This window comes from Daucus carota, chromosome 1 (assembly GCF_001625215.2).
Source record: "Daucus carota subsp. sativus chromosome 1, DH1 v3.0, whole genome shotgun sequence".
Lineage (NCBI taxonomy): Eukaryota > Viridiplantae > Streptophyta > Magnoliopsida > Apiales > Apiaceae > Daucus > Daucus carota.
This window is the reverse complement of record NC_030381.2, coordinates 29,993,424-30,010,556: the sequence shown is the minus strand read 5'-3', so window position 1 is coordinate 30,010,556 and position 17,133 is coordinate 29,993,424. Positions and strand designations below refer to the sequence as shown.

The 17,133-nt window shown below is 32.2% G+C and overlaps 1 long non-coding RNA gene and 1 pseudogene across 1 annotated transcript; both read left to right on the top strand.

Moving 5' to 3' along the window:
• The first annotated feature begins 506 nt into the window (after window positions 1–506).
• On the top strand, window positions 507–1,084 carry LOC108220668 (metalloendoproteinase 5-MMP-like; annotated as a pseudogene).
• An 11,280-nt stretch (window positions 1,085–12,364) lies between these two features.
• Window positions 12,365–12,994, top strand: LOC108213125 (uncharacterized). Its single transcript, XR_001805179.2, has 2 exons — window positions 12,365–12,564; window positions 12,662–12,994. It is a non-coding gene; the product is annotated as an uncharacterized LOC108213125 (long non-coding RNA).
• Window positions 12,995–17,133: the final 4,139 nt, after the last annotated feature.

Sequence of the window (17,133 nt, the reverse complement as noted above, 5' to 3'; positions counted from 1 at the left end):
TCCACCAAATTAGTCGAGGTGCACGCAAGCTGATCCGAACACCAATTTACTCCCTCAGTTCCTTTCATTTCTTTACAATTTCCTTTTTGGGTCGTCCCTCTCATTTCTTTACATATCAAAAATAGTAATCTTTTACTATATAAAATTCAATCACATCATCTACTTTCACCTACTATCTCTACTTTATATCCACTTTATACATTAATTATTAACCGGTCCCACAACTTTACTTACTTTTTCTATTTTTATCTCTTCTTGGTCTCCGTGTTCCCATCAACGTAAACTATTGAGGGGACGGACGGAGTATAAAAAAAACTTATTCCTAAGCGTTAAGGTGACTCTTGCTGCCGCCTATCAGGATCGTTTAAAATTCTCTTTCGTAACCCTATTATGTAATCTCCCACAAGTCCCAGCTCTCATAGACACCAACATTTTAAATCCCCTATCACTTCTCCTCATCACCCTCTCATTCCCCTCACTTCTCGCCCTACCGAATCTACTCGTTCCACGCACTCACCGGTTGCCACGCCGGCGACAGGAAACCCGGCCTCGCCAAACTCAAACAATACTTTAACTACTTCGGGTACTTGAATAAGTCCAGTTTCACGGATGACTTCGACACGCGCTTGAGGCCGCTATCAAAACCTACCAGCTCAACTTCAATCTCTACTCCACCGAGAAGCTCGATGACGTGACGGTGAAGCAGATTCTTCAGTCACGGTGCGGCGTGACCGATATAGTCAACGATACAACTACAATGAAATCAAAATTTTCGATCCCGAAAAAATCGGGGGTCACGACGCAGATGCATTACTTGTTTTTCCCCGGATCGCCGCGGTGGGGATCGAGGAATGATGAGCTGACGTTTGCGTTTCTGCCGGAGAATCAGCTGGGGGATTCGGTGAAGGGGGTGTTCGTGACGGTGTTTGATCGGTGGGCGAAGATGACGTTCACGTTTACTCAGACGACGTCGTATACTAAAACGGATATTAAGATAGGTTTCTACAGCCGTGATCATGGGGATGGGGAGCCGTTTGACGGCGTTTTGGGGACGTTAGGGCACGCGTTTTCGCCCTATATATAACTAGTCGACTAAGCCGCGCGTTGCGGCGGCCATTAAATTTTAATTAAAATTTTTTATTTAAAGATACTCACGTTATTTTGAAAACAGGAAGAATGAAGATTAACGGTTGAAAATTTTAAAGTTTGAATTTTTCTTTTGAAGTTATTTCTCTAAGAGATTTTTTTTGCGAGTTGTGGCGGTTATTAAATGTTAGTTTTTTTATTTGTATTACTCCTCTTAAAGCCGACACCCATTGTAATATATATACACACACAGGCAAGAATTTCAAAATATGATATATTTTAAATATAATATAGATAATTTTTTTTCTCATCTAAAAAAATTTGAATCCGAAATTTAATCCCTACAAATCTGAAAAACTATTTCTATTTCGTAGTTGTTTTTTATTATTACCTTTTTCTAAAATTTAGGTGAAGAAAATTAAAGCTGAACTCGAATTCTGAATCCCTACAAATTTTAAAACCTATTTCTATTTCGAATTTGTTAGGTGAAAGAAAATTAAAGATAAATTCAAATTCTCAATCCCTACAAATTTGAAAACCAATTTATGTTTTGAAGTTTTTTTATTATTACCTTTTCCTAAAATTTAAGAAAATTAAAGATAAATTCGAATTTTGAATCCCTGCAAATTCGAAAACCTATTTTTATTTTGAATTTGTTAGGTGAAAGAGAATTAAAGATGAATTCGAATTTTCAATTTATACAAATTCGAAAACTTGTTTCTATTTGGAATTTGTAAGGTGAAAGAAAATTAAAAATGAACTCGAATTCTCAATCCTTACAAATTCAAAAACCTATTTATGTTTCAAATTTGTTTTCTATTAGTACTTTGCATACCCATCCTCAAAGAATCTAAGTTAAAATAATAATAAAAAACTTCTAAATCACACCGATATATATCAAATACGGTATGTAAATTGATAGTTGGGAGATTAAGAAAAATACGGTAAACTCGAATTTCGAAAAACGTTTATTGATTGACGGAAAAATTCCAAATTAAGAACGAAGGGAATTTTTATTACATTGCCTAAAAATTAGGTCAAGAGAAAAAAGAAATTTAATTTTTTATATTTAAATTGGAGGAGCTCTAGAAGAAAAGAAAAATAATTTCCGGACGATCTGAGAGTCTTAGGGGATTTTGTTAGGTGAAAGAAAATTATAGATAAATTCGAATTCTCAATCCCTACAAATTCGAAAACCTATTTCTATTTCGAAGCTAATTTTTATTATTAACTTTTCTTAGAATTTATGTGAATGAAAATTAAAGATGAATTCGAATTCTGAATCTCTGCAAAATCGAACTCCTATTTCTATTTTGAATTTGTTAGGTGAAAGAAAATTAAAGATGAACTTGAATTCTCAATCCCTACAAATTTGAAAACCTATTCCTATTTGGAATTTGTTAGGTGAAAGAAAATTAAAGATGAATTCGAATTCTCAGTCCTTACAAATTCGAAAACCTATTTCTGTTTCGAATTTATTTTCTATTACTACTTTGCACACTCATCCTCAAAAAACCTAAGTTAGGTGAAAGAAAATAAAAGATAAATTCCCTACAAATTCGAAAACTTATTCTATTTCGAAATTGTTTTTTATTATTAACTTTCCCGAGAATTTAGGTGAAAGAAAATTAAAGATGAATTCGAATTCTGAATTCCTGCAAAATCGAAGACCTATTTCTATTTTGAATTTCTTAGGTGAAAGAAAATTAAAGATGAATTCGAGTTCTCAATTCCTACAAATTCGAAAACCTGTTTCTATTTAGAATTTGTTAGGTGAAAGAAAATTAAAGATGAATTCGAATTCTCAATCCTTATAAATTCGAAAACCTAATTCTATTTCAAATTTGTTTTCTATTACTCCTTTGCACACCTATCCTAAAAAAACCTAAGTTAAATTATTTTTAAAAAAAACTTCTAAATCACACCGATATATATCGAATATGGTATGAAAATTGATCGTTGGGAGATGAAGAAAAATACTGTGAACTCGGATTTCGAAAAAAGTTTACTGATTGACGGGAAAATTCAAATTAAAAACGAAGGGAATTTCTATTATATTGCCTAAAAATTTGGGAAGGAGAAAAAGAAAATTTGATTTTTGATATTTAAATTGGAGGAGCTCTAGAAAAAAGATAAATATTTTTCGGACGATCTGAGAGCCTCAGGGGATTTTCCTTTATATAATAGATAGATAGATTATAGTAGGTTATATATTTATTCAGACCATCGTTTCTTGGTTTTGGAAGTTGCTGCCCTAACCAACTCTTCCATTTTTTTCCTTTCTTTGTTGTCATCCGCCTGTGACACACTGGCTATGGTCTTCTCATGGGATGCTTGCATGCAGTGGCGAATTCAGCTCTGAAAGTAAGGAAGGTTGAATATAATATTTTGTAACGGTGACTAATTGATTTATGTTAACTCTTTACCGTTCACAACATAAACTGGTTTTACCGTTTCACAACATAAACAAGTTATGTCCACTTGATTAAAGGGTTAAATATCAAATAGGTCACTGACTGCGTTTAAAAAACTCAAGTAGGTCACTCATTGCAAATTTGACTCAAATTGATCATCAATTACCTTGATTTGATCATTTCGTTAATGTTGATAGTTGAAATTACTCGGAATTGAAATATTGTAATATAGGAGGGTAGAACTTGTTATTGGATTCAATATGGTTGCTAAAACTTGCTATTTGGTTCACGAAATCATGGTGAAAAATTCAAAATATCATAAGTAGGGAGAATCAAAACCAGATTTCATCATGATTTCATGAGGCGAATAATAAGTTTTAAGTAATCATATTGAAACCCAAAATAACCTTTACCCTCCTATGTTATAATTTTTCAATTTCGAGTGATTTCAATTTCAACATTAACATAATGATCAAATCAGGGTAATTGATGATCACTTTGAGTCAAATTTGTAATGAGTGATCTATTTGAGTTTTTTGAACGCAGTGAGTGACCTACTTAATATTTAACCCCTTGATTAAAATGTTCAATGCTAAAATGATAATACGGAAAATAAAATTTAATATTCATAATATGTAATTATTTACCGTTTCATGGATGTACCGTACCTGCACCCAGACAATTTAATATCCATAAGTTTGATTGGAACGGATACAATATATCCCTCCCCCTCTCTCTCTCCTTATGTTTGATTTGGTGCAGAAATGGTACGAGCAGAGTTGGGCGGTTTATGCTTGTGCAGTGAGTGCTATAGCCTCTTCTTGCTACTTTGTTGACAAGTACACAAATCTTGGTCAACCCATTTTGTCGGAGCTGATGGAAGAAATCAAAGTTCGACGTGTCTGGCTAGTATAACAATAATTAAGTATTTAGTTAATTAAAATAATATTATAAGAATCTTATGTAATCTTTTGGTAGATATTGATTGAATCAAACAAGGGTGTTGGGCTTGAACATGAACTTGTGTAACATTAACGGTTTATGCAGTTTTAGCTTATTAATTATTTTAAGTTTTGTCGATATTTCTTTCCGTTTGATATGAATGTTGGGTATGTATAACCTAGGTGAATGGATTTTGAACTTGGTAGCACAAAAAATTTGGTTGGTCTTTTTTGATAAAAGATGTGGGAAGTTACTATGTGGTAGCATATTAAATTGCACCAATTTTAATAGAATTTATTGAGTTTTGACAGGAATTCAAAATTTCACCAAAAATATGTAGTAAATTAAGAAATCTCAAATTATATAAAAGGAACCAACAAAGTGATAGTTTATATATATAAACTATCAAAACTAATAAAAACGACCCTCTTATTTGCCCGCCAATTGATTTCGATTGCTTTTAATCAAAAGTGATAACAAATCCCGTGAAAAACTTAACTGTAGATTAATTTTATAATTGGCATTCTTGTCGAAAACATGCATATATATGGGTTGTCCTGGATTTTCATGAAATATATAGTTTGTCGAAGAGTCTAGAATCAAAGGTCATTCTTGTTCTGGGTTTATTGTTGATATAATAGTGTGTGGATTGTAGGTGGGGCTCCATAAGCCGGTCCATCAATTTTTTCAACTTACTTTTTTAGGGTACTTCTTGTATGGCCGGGGTGGTTTGTATTTTTAAGGTAAGTAGAGGAATAAGCAAAAGGGCATATATTTGCCATACACTTTAGGTTAAAATTTTAGAATGAGAGTGCATATTTTGATGAGTTAGTATATACAGAAGAAATAGTACATACACAAGAAATAGAAGGTGGCGGAGGCACATTTAATATTATATATTATAATTCGTTGAAATCAAACTATATATCTCTTTGATAATATATTTTATACGATTAAATTATTCTTCCACAAACATATGAAAATATGTAATTTTGTTTGATGTGGAGGTACAACACAAATTTTTTTTGCAAATGGAGTGTTTAAAATATTTTAAGTGAATGCGTCTTATTATGTATCTAGGTCTCTAATATTTTTCTTATATTTTAAAATCATATCAAAATATTTTATCAATGGCATGCTTCTCTAACTAGAATAATCTTTTCATCTAAAACTTGTGCGAGTTTGAACACATGATTGAACTTTGTCAAACTCAGTGCGAATTGGGCATCAAACATCATTTATGTGGGCTTCAGGATAGAAATACATGGATTATAATCCATAACAATGCTTATTCTAAGTTAAAATGACATGATCCAAGTATTTAAGTCTTTTAATTTCTGACTATTTATCCAAGTATTTAACTCTCATCGTATTGAATCAACTCAACCTTTTTTCCAAGATTCTTCGATATTCAATCTTTTTTTCCAGATTCATCAACTAAATCAATCAAACACGCTTCTAATATCTGTTTCACTTTTGAAAGGCCCTTATATCATTATGATAAATCTAATCGAGGATGGATGAACAAGCTCCAGGGAGGGTTTTGGTTCTGAGGATGGAGATTTAGTATATCTCCGACCATTGAAACAGGGCTATGTCTATAAATAGCACCAAAACAGAACAACTAAACAAGTATGCCTTCTGTCGCCGCTAGTGCTGCTTCTCATTGGGTCGATTATGGAGTTTGTTGGGTATGGCGCTCAATGGCTTGTCATTAGTGGATGCATTCTGCCTCTTCCTTATTGGGCGGTATGTTCATCTTTCAATTTTAAATACATCCGTAACCAACACTGTTTTGCTTGAGATATTTTTTTAGTTTAATTTTTGAGATTTGTTGATTTGTTTGTTTTTAAGTTTAGTCTTTGTTTAGGTTGAAATTACTCGCGTCAATTGAATAAATTTGATCTTCATTTTGTACTTGATTAGATCTGTTTCTTTAGTCTTTTAATTGTATGTTACGAGACTAGGCTTGTTACGAGATAGAGAAATAACGGTGGTTTGATAGTGGTTCGGCGGTGGTATATGGTGGTGCAATTGTTGACTTAAAAATGGAGGACTTTTAATTTTAATTGTTTTTAAAAGGCATTGATTAGATTGTCTGATATGGATTTTATTTGAATTTGTCATAATTTTGTTTTATATTTTATATGTGGGGTTTTGTTTTGTGACTAATTTTGTCATGTATGAGTCATCATTATTGATGTTATATTTTGGCCTATCAAAGGCAATTAAGTGTAGTTAACTACCGTTTTATTAGTTTAGTAAACGTTGATTTAGATTTTAGTTTAAAATGGTATGTTGACTCGCTTGATTGGAGCTGAGTTTTGAATTTTGAATTTCGTTTCTCAATTAATTGCGAGTAAAGATATATGCTGCTTTAATTCTCATTGATTAGACTTAAATGCGATACGTTATTTGCGGCATTGATTGATGGCTTTAATTGTACCATTTATGGGTGGCCATAATTGATGTCATATACTTTTTGGCCCAGTGAGAGGCGATTGGTGCCATTTTGTTAGCTTATTTATTATATTTAATTTGTTTCTTAAATTTTAATTATTATTTTGTTGGTTTTGAGTTTTATGTTTTAACATTAATTTTTTAATATTTATATTATTAATTATATTTTAGTAATTATTTAGCTTGTTATGTATCTAGCCAAAGGATCTCCCGTTGGTTATATATTTATTTTCTTTCTATTTTCTACTTATTTTCTTTCTATTTTTCTATTTAATTATTCATTCTTGTTATCTTCTTTTGACAATCTATATTATTTTAATAATTAAATTTTATTATTACTATTTTACCTGTTATTAATGGATCGTATTTGTTTCAGGTAGCGTGGTTGTACAAGCTGGAACGTTTTCTTTTCGGACATTAAGTTCTTATTGTCTAAACTTCCAGAGACATTTTCGTGTCTTTCAGTTAGATAATAAGCTTTTTGAATGAAAGACGCTACTTGGAGGATTGACGTATCGATGCGAGCAAGTGCTTTCTGTCAAAAAAAATAAAAATTCCTTAGTCATTATGTTATTATCCTTTTATATAATCAACGATATGATATCGTATGGTACGATATTATCCTTGTATATAATTAATGATATGATATCGTATGATTTGGTCAGTCACGGTCTCATTGAATTATAAAATTAAAAATATATAAATATATTTATAGATATTTCTTAATAAATATTTATATAAAAACAAAGAAAAGCTAGATACCCCAAGAGATTATTCCAAAAAAATTTCACAAATGATGTGTCGAATCTTGATAGGTTACATTCATACCAAAATAATAATGAGACCCCCTTAGATTCATCAATCACCCAATAAGAATCTTCCACATGTTTGTCACATCATTCTGTAAATAATTTTGGTGTAATCTCTTGGAGTACGTAACATTACCCTAAAAACAAAGCAAACCGAGGATCAAAAAAAATTCAAACTATATCATCTTAATAGTCGTAATATAATAATATTTTATAATATGAATGTTCTTAAAATAAAAATATCAACAGTATAAAATAAATTTAATACTTTTATAAGACATTTGTATTTTATAATCGATAAATTAGATATATTATTAAAAATTTTGAAATCAATTATAATATAATTCTTAAAATAATATTTCCAATCTCACACAAAAAGTTCATATTAATTATAAAAATGAAAGAAAACAAGAATGTCGAAATAAATATAAATTAAATTGATGAATTTTTTTTTAGTTCACATCGATATAAAATTAGTGTTTCGTAGTTACAAAAACAAGCATCGAGTACCTTCCTTCGTTACACGGCTTCTTCTTAAACAAGTTGAACACTGTTGAGATTATTGAGATTTGAATTCAGAATTCAACATACTCAAGGATAAAAATGGATAATTTTAATTTTAATTTATTTAAATTTTTATCATATATCAATTTCGACTAATATTTAATTCATCATATTCTTCATATAACATGTTTTGTAAAACGATAAATTTTATAGTGTTTTGATTGCAGAACATGCATGGTCTCCACTATTTCCAATAAAAAACGGTTTCCATAAAATTTTACTACATACAGATAAAATAAATAATTTAGTTAAAAAATTGTAGATGTCCCTCAAGAGAAGTAATCAGGGGATACGTCGTATGTGGATTTCGGCCAGGTGGCTAGAAATCTCAAATTGCTTTACATGTATACATGGTACATTTATCTGATTTCCTAGTTACTACCGATATCTTTAAGCATGAATAAAATAATCCGGTTTAATAGGTCTTCCATTTTTAAAGTTATATTTAAATTCAAGGATATTTGCCAAACATACTAACTTTTGGAAACTTATTACAAATATACTATCTTATCTAAAAAATTACAAATTTACTATTTTCTTAAACACATAATCAATTATATTGCAAAAATATTTCCTTCTCCTCTCTCTACAAACCACCACCACCCACCACCCACCACCACCGCCGCCTCCAGCCACCACTGCCTTCAGCCGCCGCCGACATCCACCACCGCCTCTAGCCCCCCTCTCAATTTAACAATTTCGAACAGATAATAAGCACACAAGCAGCTGCGTCATATTAATCAACATTCAAGTGTGATTTAAAATTGACCTAGCATCGGAAAACATGAAGATCTCGGAAGCGGCAGATCGGTGAGCATCGGAGATCGGATAGAAGATCGAAGCAGACACGCAGATCGATGAAATTGAAAGTAGGAGAGTGAGAAACCCTAGATATTTAGCCATGTCCAGGGATCCGAGATCGAAAATCTCCGATTTCTTGTAATCCCCCGTCGCTAGTAACAGATACTGGTTGAACAACAGGGAAATACGGTCGGATCTGAGCTTCCATCCGACATGCCTGGCGGTGCTCCAGCCCTACAAGTTAAATTGGGGAAGTTGCTGTTTTTTATGGTTGCTGGTAGTATTGGCCCCACAGGGTTACTATTTTTGTCATTTGCAACCACATGCAACTAATTATGTAGTGGAATATAATTTTTGATAGATTTTTCAAGGTTGCATTTGGTTGTATATGTGGTTGCTCGAAGTTGCATATGGTTGCATATGCAACACACAGTATTTTTGCAAATAAGTTTCAGAGGATGGTATTTTTGCAAATTCTTTTAAAAAGTTACAGTATTTTTGCAAAAAGTTAAAAAATCTTGAATATTTGTGAAAAAACCCCTAAATTCAATTCTTCACTCTTTAAGATCTGATCAGAACTAAAAAAAAATTGTAGGGAACTTGCACCAAAATTTCATCATTCAATTTAAATTCGATGTAGCATATTATATTAGGTTTGATATGTCTTGAATTTCTATATAAAATAAAATTGAGCGAAAATTATTAATCCTATACATACACCATCCTTGCATCTAGTTTTATGTTGTAAATAATATTTCTAACAAGTTAATTATATTTTATTATAATTTATAGATAATAATCATATTTTATAAGTAATAATCATATGCGATTTTTCTAATAGAATTATATCCTGTGACTAGATTGAGACTGTTTTTTTTAAGGAACTAGATTAAGACAAAATATGTGTAGTAAAATAATTGTGTTTGTATTAATTTGTCCAAATAAACAATAGTCAGGTCACTTAAAAAGATTGGGCCACTAAAAGAAATCGGGCTGGGCTCATGCATCTAAGATAAAAATACAATCAAACACCCTGGGGTTGAGTTGCAAATATATATACACATTGTGTCAATATCCGTGTATTTGTAGAGATTTGTTGCTTAAATTGTTTGGTTGGTCTATAGGATACTGCTGTTTTTTTTTTTTTGTCAATATCTACATTGTTGCAATAATCTATCCACGAGAAGGAAGTGAATTTTTGATGGGCCTGTAATATAAATATTGGGCTAGCTAATGGTCAAGTCTATGACCTTGTTCTAGTTGATAGTGTTAACTTCTGAATTCTGATAGATCCTCTGCAGGAAGCATCCTTTTTTTTCTTATTAGTACCAAATTATGTTTTAGGAAAATAAAAGTATGTTTAATTAATTGTGCTTGAGCCCCGTTTTGAAAATGGGCATGTCTATTCCTACACAATTTGTGCATAATATTGAATAGATTATATTTTTGCAATGATTCTCCGATTTAGAGGGTGGGAGTCGAGTATTGAATTAGTCTACCTGATTGGTTGGTAAAATAATGAAGTTGCAAGACAATTAACAATAGTTTTTCATTTCCTTCTGTTTGAGTTATTATTTGTGTGTTTGAGTGTCTCGCCTTGTGTGATGTGTCTCGCTTTATGCGATGTGTTAGTTATGTTAAAAATGAATTTTACGGTATATCGGGAGATGGAAATCTCATGTCAACAACACTTTCGACAGATCTATAACTGGTGTCCGGCAGGTAGATAATTGGAATGTGTTTGGAATGATAGTGAAAATCACTTGTGCTCATCTCTCACAAAAAGTTTTTGCAACTGAGTCCTCTGAACATTGTACTATCGATGAAATCAAGTGAGGGTCAATTGTGAAACTACTATTTATAGGAGAGATCCAGGCTGGATCGAGGCTGGATCGATCAGGAAACCATTATCTTCATTTTTAATTTTGAGAATATTTGTATTTAGTTAGTTAAGCAATCCGGAAACAAAACGGCTAACTATTTAGCTTGTATATTTGTTTTTCAACCTGATTGCATGATCAGTTGGGGATTTGTCCCGATTGAGTCTTTTTCGTATTAATGAAATTCGCTCTAAATTTGACAAAAAAAAAATAATTGAGCTAGTAATTAATCGTAAACATGCGATCAATGTAGGTTTATGTAATTTGGAAATGATGAAATTGTACTCCGCTTATTTTTAATAGACTCTGATGATTTGTGACATTTTATTGACTTATGATATGCATTTTTAAATATTTTAATCAATTATTTTTTAATAATTTCTTTTTAGAAATAAAAATTTGTAATCAAAATTTTAATTAATAAATATATTAAAAATATAATTTTATTATCTAATCAATCCACATAAAAATACGTGTAACAAATCAATATCCAAGAGGAAAACGGAATAGCAAACATCACATTGACAACCATTTAATTAAAGAGCTATGTTTCATCTAAAAGCAACTGACTTAGGTAAGATGGCATTTGCTAAAAGTATAGTGCACCAACCTTATTTTGTACATTGTTTTATACTCTTTCCAGTTTCTTAAAATTAGTCCATTTTATCTATTTTAACTCGTCATATTGACTAAATATTAACTAAAATTTTATAATTATTTCTGTAAAATTTCTGAAATCTGAATATCAACTAAAATTTTCTAATTATTTCTGTAAAATTTCTGAAATATAAACATTTTACAAAATAAATTATAAACTGTTATCTATATTTAAGTTAAAATTACAAGCAATTTGACCGATTAAAAATTAACTTTTAAAACGGAAGTGCGAGACAGTAATATGAATCAACGTTTTATAAAGATAAAATCTCAAAACTGAAATATCCATGAATCAGAGTAACTATGTACAGTACCAATCAGAGTAACTATTGTACGATGTCATTTGGAATATTGGCAAATATCCAGTCGACTTTCCCCCTCTTTCCTGCTCCTAATTTTGTACTCTCGTCCTTATCATTTTTTCAGAGTCTCTTTTTATTTCCTACTTATCAAAAGAAAAAATTTAATCAGAAATCTTGAAAAATAATAATAGTATATATTTTACAAGCAACATAATAAAAAACTTATTTTGTTTTTTATTTTCAGTTAAATGACATCACTTATATAACATTTCTTATAATTTTTTTATTTATCATATTTTAGTTATAGAACATGCATGGAATTGAAGATCTCCACGAGAATGGATTTATAAAAGAAATAAAATATTTGCACGGCCAGAATATTTTTTTTGTTTTACAAAGGCCTATGATATGACAGGAGTTATATGGGCTTGAAAATAAGGTGATGTTTGGGCCGGTCCACATAGAATCCGAAAATAACTAACCCTATCCTAGCAAAAGGGGAAAACGCCGCTGTTGATACAAATCTGGTGTTTAAAGAGACAAGGCAGAGAGATAAGACACAGAGAGAAAGATGTGGAGATGGATGAGGAAAGGGTCTCTGAACGAATGGAAGCCACTTTTTCGCAGATCAATGGAGAAAGCGGAGGAGGTAATCGCTGCTCTTGTCAATTGCTTTGTATGCATATGAATCTGTGCTGTATTGATCTGATGATTTTATGGATTTGTTGTTGTTGTTTGTGACATAGATTTATGTGAGCAATTGGTTCGATATCTTGGTCGTGAGGGGTGGCTTGGCTGTCACCATTGCCGCTTCAACTGCGAGGCACCGTAAGAATAAGAAGAATTCATAGATGCTGCTCGTACGATCTGCTTATATATTTATATTTATGTAAACACCAATGTTGTGAGTAATTATGTCTATTAGATGAACATGGCTGGAAGTAAACTACTTTTATTAGAACTCTGTCTTTTGTGGTGTTGATCTTACAACTCTTATCATGTTTGATCTGTTGGTTGTTGTTTATCTTCAAAAAGAAGAATATTGATTTTTAGCTCAGTAATTACTAATTTCGGATACAGTCCAGTGCCTATACGCTGCTTGTTAATTCTTTCTTGTTGATGATTTTTGCTAATCGGATACGCGTTTAGTTGTTTGCTTACTTTCTTGTTGGTCGGATACGGCTGAATATTTACAAAAATTGCCACTCCCGCACCCCCGTCCGGAAGTGCTTCGACACGCCACGTGGCGTATCCCGTACGCACCCCCACGCACTGAGTGCGTACGGGATACACAGTTCTTCCCTCCGGGGAAGAATCCCTGCTTTCTAGGTAATTACTAATTTCAGATACAGTCCAGTGCCTACTTTTGTAATTCAATCGGATACGCGTTTAGTTGTTTGCTTACTGCTTGTTAATTCTTTCTTGTTGATGATTTTTGCTGCTATTGAGAGTTTTTTGGATTATTGCATGGTTTGTTCACTATGGCTTGTACTTGCCTATTTCACTCGTATATCCTTTAAATTCCCAAATATTTGAAGAAGCTTGTGTTTTCACTTGGATCAGCTACAAGCCAACAATGATGAAAACCCGAGATGTATCTATTTTTCGGTTAACAGCTTTCTTTAATATTTAGGCTCCCATGTGTTCCCATGTGTTTGTGACGATAATCGAAATTGTGTACTTTGCTCTGATGCAATTTTATGCTTGTGAGTCTTATGAACACGTAAGTATGATAATTTCATTAAGTTGTCATATAGTTTTGGCTGGATAGTCGGTAACTTCAGCCGACGGAAAAATCTTTTTGAGAATTAGCTTTTGAGAGATTAACAGAGGAACCATATGACTGCATGTATGTATGCGCTTTTGGTACAATTTTTGTTAGCTCTGTTTGATATGCACCGTAGCTCTGGTTGCATTGTGTTGACCAGTTCAAACGATTTTTTAGAAAGGTTCTGATTTGCTGGTTTTTTTAGAACACAAATATGGTTTTTGATTTGCTTTTTTTTTTTTAAGAACATAAATATGGTTTTGATTTGCTGGCCTTTTGAAAGCTTAAATCTGCTTCTACATTCTAGATTAGTATAATTCTATCGTTGAATTGCTGATTTCTGTGTAAAAGACTTTTCTCTTCTCAATCCCTATGCATTGTCGGTTCAATCATAGATTTATCAAATCAGTAATTGTTTCTCAAAAGCTTCCAAGGATGACATGAATCGGGCTTGGATCCGATTTTGTACTAATTTATGTACTCCTTTTGCTTATCATGTTTGATCTATTGGTTCGGCAATTAGTGGTGCGAATTTGTACTAATTTATGTACTCCTTTATGCTGAGATGTTCAATTTTTTGTGCTATATTATGTCTCTAGATTAGAGTTCAATCATTTGTTCAGCTCATCTATTATGGTATCTCTGTTATTTTTTCTGAATTATTTTGTCTTATATTCAAAAGTACCACCAATGCTAGCTAATGAGCTCTTCAAACACGACACTTATGAGCTCAGAAGTTCGTAAGATTACAAATTTATAAACATGCCAACGGCTCAACAGTTGACAAGAATGAGCTCAAAAGATTGATTAAGAATGCTGAAAATGTCCGGTTCAAGCAAAAGCAAGTATGAAATCTAGGCAAAGTAGGCTCAAGAGCTTGACACATACTCTTGCAGGGAAAAATTTTCTGGGGTAAGGCTAAGAGCGGGTTCAAAACTTCAAATCACAAAAAACAGCTTAAAAATCACACAGCAAAGTAAAAAGATTATAAACAAGCTAGCACTCTAATAGTATACGAAACCGGTGTAGGCAGATCCTCCTGATTGGTCTGTGTGTTTTTGTGTTTCCAGTTGCTTAGGTTATAACTTATAAGCACGAAACTACAGATTAAAACAACAATTCTTAAGCCAGAAGTTTAGGACTTCTCCTTCTAGTAATGTTCTTCCATATAAGAATCTTTGACGAGAGAAGCTGATTACATCTGCCACAACGGAAAACCATAGCAACTTTTACGGACCTTTCTTCAGTATAATCTAAATGAATCATTCATATTTGGTTGTAGACAGATGTTAGCAATGAGTTTAAGAATTGTGTTTTGTTCGGATCTGATCGAGGCCAAAGCAATGTTTCATCCTCACTTAGTATCGCCGGTTATAGCTGAGGCAATGGCTTATAAGGAAGCCTTGAGCTGGATGGAGGAAAAAGGATGGAATGAGGCCACTCTTGAGTCTGACTGCTATGTAGTTGTGCAAGCTGTCAGGAGCTGTGTTCCTATGAGATCATATCTCGGAGTAATTGTTGAAGGATGTCGTTCTATCCTTCAACGTCTAAACAAATCTAGTTTGTTCTTTGTTAAACGGTCTGCTAATATGGTAGCCCATCACTTAGCACGAGAATCATATTATTTGTCAGGTCGTAGTTTGGATAGGACCTCTTTGCCTATCTTGGTTCAAAATTGTACTCCCTCCGTCCCATTTAATTCTATACGTTTCTTTTTCATTGTTCGACACGCATTTTAAGACACATGCAAAACATAGTTCTATAATCCTTTTTCAAAATTTTCTTTTTCTGTATAAAAATTTAACGTTTAAACTTTTATTCAGAAAAAGAAAATTTCAAAAAAAAACTTATCGAAACATGTTTTACGGATGTCTTAGAATGCGTGCCGAGTTTGCATCCCCCTAGTATACAACCCAGGGGGACAGAGGGAGTATTGCTTTGGATTTGATTCCGTAATATAAATTCCAGCTTTTCGTAAAAAAAAAAAACCACTAGAGTTGTGTCAATTAGTTATTTTACTGGTGAAGGTAACTCGAAAATCTCAGGCCCCAGGGCCGTAGCACAGCAATCACACTCCTCAGGATTCAGGAATGTTATCAATTTATCAACAAAAAGTGGTCACTGGTCGCACCAATATAAAGCAATTACTCAACTCTCAGAAACACACGCTTTCATCTTTTGGTAGTTTGTTACATTATATCATGTGCTTCTATAGTTTTTTTTATATTATTATTTTGTACATTCGGTTGCAACATATTATCTTGGATTCTTGGTATATTCAGTCTGATCTGTTGCATATGAATTGCATGTTCAGGTAATTTCGCTTCTAGGGCGTTGCAGGAGAATACTCGCAAACCCTACAGAGGAGGTTGAGTTTTGTTCACCTTTCAAGGTTAGTTTATTTGTTCAAAATACACGTCCCGATTTCAATATCATCATGATTTTTTTTATGTTTATCTTAATCTCGTATTACTTCAGTGCAGGTCTTAACACCTGTTTGGCTAATTAATTTAAGGACTTATTTTTGACTTATTCTTTTCTGGAAGTACTTATTTTTATAATTTTGTTAGATATAAACGTTAAGAAGAGGTTTAATATTTGTTATGTGGGGGAAAAATAAGGACTTATTTCAGAAAATATTTGTTATGTGGGGGAAAAATAAGGGCTTATTTCAAAAAAAAGTAGCGTTTGACGTATTTTTTTCCAAAAATAAACCCTTATTTCTGAAAAATAAGTGTAGTCAACCGGCCCCTTAGTTTTTTAGAGTCTCGCTTCACAGCTGCTGCATTCAACTTTCCGATTGCCAACATCAAGAACGACAAGGTCAATTATACATGTAATAGGAAACGACGACAGATATACAGAAGTTTAGAAGGCTCACAATACAAGAGTTCTAACATTAATTTGATGAATAGAACCATAGTCCATATATTTTAACACTAATTTGCTAAAAATCTCCAGAACATTTAAAAGAAAAAAATGAGAAATCCCCGGAGAATTGAATAACTAAAGGAAACTTCACATGAATTTAAACTGCAGAGACGAAACTCAGTTTTGAGTTCCTGAGCACCGATGATGGAATGTTCCATGAGCCAATACATGGCAAATCCCTGCTTAAAGAACTTCGACATTAATAGTGTTGCTTAAAGAAAAATCAAATACATTTTTCTATAACCTAATTTTTTGGGAAAAATAAAAAATTCACTTTTCAGAAATGGAGAATTTAAATTTGTTTCTATTTTTCTTTGATGTCTTGATTTTTAAAGAAAGAATCCGAAATTGTTTGGATTATGTATACAGAATAATAAACACCTTATCTGAAATAGAATAGAAAATTGAAATAGAAAAGATTTTTGAATTTATAAAAAAGGATATCTCAAATTTATCTCTAATTTCCTTTCCAATATCCTAGTTCCTAAAAATATATTATTATTTTTTCTCATATAGGGT